Raw genomic sequence first — 6,000 nt, forward strand, 5'->3', positions numbered from 1 at the left:
GTGCTGCTTCAGTAAGGACACTCACGGTTACACTAAGCTTACTTTGACAACAGGTTGTGAGCTATGTGCTTTGTTTTTGGGAAACCTCCAGTTTGGGCCAGGCTGGTAGGCAGGTACCCTCAAAGAACACTTACACTGCCCTGCGTGGATTTGCCATCCATGAATGAATATCTCTTGGGTTTGGTTTTTGGTTGTGTATTTTTTGTTTTGGTTTGGTTTTTTTTTAAGGAAAAAGTTTGCTGACAAATAAAATCAACAGATAATTTTAAAAGGATTGCAATCTGGCAATTCTGAAGACGTCTGCTACTGGGCTGACAAATGTAAAACTCTTTCTTGCTACTTGAAACTCGCCCATACATTCAGGAGCTTCTGGTGTTTTTCCCACATCAGCATCCTCAGGAAGTCAACAGTGCAGAAAGACAGTGCCACCATGTTTTTTATCTTTCCATATGATGGTAGAAACTGATTTAATCTCTCAGACAACTGCAGGAGTTGAAAAATGCTGATTTACGAGCGGCTCAATTTTCCCTGCCACTAGAGGGAGCGTCTGACAGACAAGTAAGGCAGATGGTCGGATGTGGTAACAACTGTCTGATCGTAATGTAACGGTTGCCTCTCCTAGGAGTCATCACTCTGCCAGCTTGAAGCTCCTTGTAAGGATGGAAAACCAGTCTGTCTCTCAGCGTGCAGCTTGAGCCTGCTTAACTTCATATTCTTATAAAACTTCTTTAATAAGACCCTTTATATTAACCTTATCTAGTAACTGGGAGGCATGCAGGCTTCCTTTCTTCCATCTGTCACTCATTCACTCCAGTAAGACTTAGTGCCTTGTGGCAGCACTAAATGCCCTGCTGGTTACCTGAGTGTCAGAAATGTGTAAATGTGCTGGGGAACGCTGCTGTATCCTTTTCTCCTAGCGCAATGTGTCCCTATGGTTACCTGAGTTAAATGTGTATGTCACTTATTTGTAAGGTAAAGGTATTAGCTGTGATTAAGAAACCCCAGACATCATATAATAAAAACTTGATTTAGGAATGGGAAGCTATACTGCATACAGTTGCTGAGAGGTCAGAAAGAATGACATTTATAATTGGTGTTACATGGTGGTATTGTGCTAAAAAGGGTCAACAAAAAGCGTGCAAATGCAGCCCTCGTTCAGTGCAAAACTGCGTAATACTACTCTTCTGTACTTTGGTTGCAAAAATTAACCTACTCAGAAAGGTTAAGTTGGTGCATTTCCTTGATAGACAATGCAAACTTTAATCTGCTTTCAGTTAGCATTGGTGTGAGAAAACAACTAAGCAACCAGTTTATTAAACTATTGTTCATAAAGTAAAAGATTTTTTTAAGCAGATTTCCCAGGGAATAACAGCCTTGTGTTTTTTTAATACTGAAATCTTCAAATGCTATGAAATGCTTTATTTCAAGTCCAACAAGTGATTTAAAACATTTCATTTGATCAGAATCTAACCAAATTTGACTACTTAAGTGCATGGATTTTTTTTCTTCCTTTTGATTTTTTTTTTTAACTACCACTAGCTAGAAAAGATTAGTGCGAATTGCAGAACACTAATAAAGATCTAGTGGAAGATACCACCATTTAGAATTATCACCAACCTGCTATTCTGGAAAGGCCAGTTGCATGTGCGTGCCTGGCCCCACATGCACTGACAGTCTCTGTTCCACCCCATCTCAGAGATTTATGGTTACAGGTTGCTCTTGCCTTGCACTGGCAGATCATTCAGTGCACTCTCTGCTGTTATAGATGCTCTGTGTGCTTTCCTGCACCTCCACACGCAATCTCAAAGGTGATCATCCCATTACAGCAGTAATAAATGCTGGAGTATGTAGTTCTTTTACTAGATCCAAAGCCAACTGATGCTTTTCCAAAAGCTGCTGCTGAAGACATGTAGCCTCCAGCCCCTGGAGAGGCTGACAGCAGCTTGAAAGCTTGGATCCTAAAAGCTCAAACGTCAAAAGATGGCATAAGAGATACTTTGTGTTCTAACTGTCATTGAACTCTTTGCACCCATTATTGTAATGTGTTTATTTATTTATTTACTTTCAAGCAGAGTAGCAAAGCAGTAAGGTGTAGCAGCCAAGAACTCCGTGCTTGGTGCTCTTGGCAAATACTGTAACAGTCCCTGCCCTCAGGCTTCCTGCACGGAGGCAAGGATCAAAACACCTCTGGGATGCTGCAACTACTAACGGTGCACCGTGGTGTCCGCCTGAGCTATTCCCACTTGTGTTTTGTCAGGTCTACAGCTGGGATATACTGTGGTGTGGCAGACGGTCCAGGCATGATTCCTAGATATACTGACTTTAAGATGTCCAAAGGTTATGGAAGCCCTTAGCTACTTAGGAGGATCTGGGGAGAAGTGGTCCATAATCCAAGTGCTGGTGCATACTTAGGAAAAAAACCTGAGGAAGTCATGAGTTCGTTATGGCCTGGAGCCACCTAGACTGTGGGAACAGGGATGGTCTTGCAGTCACACAAAAGTAAAGCTCCTAGGTGGTAAATAAATTATTTTTACTGTCTGGTCACACCTTTTTGTGGTGTTCCCCTTTACTGGAATACCTTTTCCACAGGAAACTATTCCAGCAAGCATCACAGCAGTTGGGTCATTAGCTGAGTAAAAGGTTCAGTTTGGATCTGAGTGATGGTTTCCAGAACATGTGCATGCATGTGCACGGACATTTCCTCTCCTTCCCATAACCACATTTTTGACTGGTGTCTAATTACTGGACTCAAGCAAAATACACGTTTACCTAGAAGGCAATTTGACATCTTTTGTATTTTAACAGGCATATAAAGTCTAAATTTACACTATAAAAATGAACTAATTTTATGTAAGTGGCCACCATGGCGTGTAACAATCTGGTTTTGTTTTCTTTCTGATTGCATTTACATTTGGAAAGATTTTCTGTATTTCATTTAACCTGAAAAGCAGCCAAGTGGTAGATTTCTCCTTCTCATTGGATACAGACTTTTTGTGTTCTTCTCTTTGCCAGTTGGCATAAAACAAAATCCCTTAATTACTAAAAAATTGTGAAAATACAGAACATTAAAAGCAGCATTCCAAGTTGCAGCTTCATTTCAGAAGGTGTGAACAAAAGGGCACAATTCCTAATATTCTTACCCTAAAATGCACTGAGCTGGTTCATACTACGTGACTACTGAGGAAGCGCAGATTCCTTGAGCATTCCTGGTAAGTTATGATTTCCCTGTGCTATGCCAAAAAGCTTTCTGCTTCACCACTAACTTCTTCTGAGTTCTCTGTGGAGGTAGTAATACTGCATTCTTCTCACAGTGAAGAGGGACAGTGAGAACCTCTGCTTCTGTTACAATAACCCATGTAGAAATGAGTTGGGAATGAGTAAAATGGATACATTTAAAGGTGCAACATCTGCAAGTGCAACTGCAGTTGGGACCCAAGAGTAATCCTTTCCTGGTGACTTTGTAATGAGTAACAGGATAATTTGCTGATCCAACCAGTTGCTCAAGGACCATCTGGACGAATGTTACCTCAAGCCAAGGTTAAACGTTATAATTGCTTGTATAATAAGAAAAGCTTTATCGCAATGTTAAGATTTATGTATTACGCATCATTATAAAGAAACATAAGCTGTATTTTATATAAACGATAAGAATATGTCAGTGTGAATAGACCCATATTGTGTAGCTGTTAGTGAAGAAGCAATATTCGGCTAATTAAACGGTCTTGTTTGCCATATAAGGAAATATTTTAGGTTAAGCAAGTATGTATGGTGGGTAAACAGTGAGCGGGCTCTACGGAGGGGGGGGGTCATGTCTTACCCCGAGAAGGGAGAATATGGCCTTCCTCCTAGCAACAAGGGACCGAATCTATGAAGAGACCGGAGAAGACCATGACATCCCGGAACTAAAGAGACTATAAGAAGGGGGCTCTAGCAAGGGTAAATTTGCGAGCCCTTGGCGGAGCTGCAACTCCCCGGCTGCCCAGCGCTGCTTTTGCTTCCCTACCTTAATAAATACTTGATGAATCCATTTTGGACTTGATTCGATTCATTTCAACTATAACAACTTGACCAAAGCAGATGTGCCACAGAAGGTCACTGGTGTGTATGAAACAGTGGTGGGTATCTTGCAGGCAGAGTTTTGTAGCCTGCCTGAAGGTACGTGCCTCAAAGTGACATGCTTCTGGGGCTCCAGGTTGTGCTACTCTGCTCTGCTTACCTGCACGCTGAGTGAGGAAAGCGGCTTGCTCACAGGGCACAACTGGCTTCTCACCAGGGTTTTTTTCTAGGGAGTGCCACATGGTTACAACTTATACCCGAGCGCTTTCCTTCATTCCGCGCTCCCCAGCACCCGAACTGAGACCAGAGTTTTAACTCCATTCCTGGGGACTCCTTGGCTGTCTTACTTCCTGTGGGGCCACTTCTTGCCCGCATTCTGCCTCACTCATTACTGTGTTCATAGAATTCCTTATACAAAGCAAGGCCAAAGCATCTTGCCTTTCTCTACTGATGCTATGGATCCCCCATCACTTGAAAGCCCTAGATCAGAATTAGCATCTCTTCAAAGATGCACTCTTTACCCTGCCAAAAGGAACAGTTTGAGGCAGAAATTGCTGGCTGAAGATTTCTGGCTAGTAAATCAGATTAGGGGAACACAACAGCCTTCTCTGATTTCAGAATATGTATTTGATGGGTAAATCTTATTCTAAATGCATGGATAGTTTCAGAGTGACAGTTCTTTTCATGCAGTAACATCTGCTCATTGCTTTGCTATTAGCCTGCTTAACGCCTGCCAGCAACACAGCAGGGAAGCTCAAGCCTTTCTGGTGACGAATTTTTCACTTAAAAAGCCAAGACGCACATCCCAGGGCTCTGGGTGCTCTAAACCAGAGGAGGTGCGCTGAGACTCCAACCCCCGGTCCTGACTTGAGGAGTCCTCACCTGAAGTTGGGACTTTTACTGCTCCTACAGAGCAGGAACATCAGCCGTATTGCTGCCTGAACTGTGGTGGGGTCCTCTGCAGCTAAATAACCATCTGGTTGACAGAATTAATCTTACAAGAGTGGTGAACAGCCCATCTCTGAGTATATGCAGATGTGAGAGCACCATTAAAAATAAAGCACATGTCTGCTTTTTATAAACTCTGGTCTCTTCAGTCCCCAGCATAACACCAAATTATGTAATACAGATTTATCATATGATCTACTTCCTAAAGCGTCAACTTTGTTTGCACACACGAGGGAAGAGGAAGGGGTTTTACGCAATACTTGCTGCAGTCCATACCCATTTCCTTTTTGGTAGGTGTAGCTGTGTTACCTGCATGTATGTACATGTATGCAGTTTAACAGCTTTTAGTCACACTCAGTTCCTAAAGCTAGGGCAGTTTAAGACTAGAAATAAAGTTCCAAATAGTTACCTTATATATCACAGTGCGCAGACACGCACACAGAGGCAACAAAGCAGACATGGTGAGGGAGTCTTTCCACCGAGACCCTCACTGCTGTCTGCAGTAGCAGAGATATCCCATCATCACATCAGAAGCTGAGAAACCCTCCGCCACCGCCTAGTACTACGCTTGGTTCCTAGCAACTGGTGCTGGAGAAAGTATTTCAGAATCCACCAGGAAAGACCTCGGGTCCTCGCAGGAAAGCGCAGCCCCAAAGCCATCCTTCGAATGCACGCGACTGCCTGCTCCATGGACGTGCGGGCAGCCTGAGGGCCGCAGAAAAGCGGTTGGAATGCGAGGCTGGTGCATCGCGGTGTTAAACTTAGGTTTCAGCCCTGTTTGTTTGTTGGTTGTTTTTTTGTTTTGTTTTTTTTTTTTTTGAAGATCCCTGTGCTTATTTGTCTTATTGGGTGAGTTTGTCAAATTCCAGCTACCAAGAAACAGGTGGTTTCGAGGGCACACGAGCAGGCAAGCCATCTCGGCGGTGTCCTGGGGAGCGGGACGGGCTGCGGGGGACGCTCCCGCACGGCCTCGCCCCGAGTGCGGCGGCGGCGGCG

The sequence above is a fragment of the Charadrius vociferus genome, unplaced genomic scaffold (assembly GCF_000708025.1).
Source record: "Charadrius vociferus isolate BGI_N301 unplaced genomic scaffold, ASM70802v2 scaffold183, whole genome shotgun sequence".
Classification (NCBI taxonomy): domain Eukaryota; kingdom Metazoa; phylum Chordata; class Aves; order Charadriiformes; family Charadriidae; genus Charadrius; species Charadrius vociferus.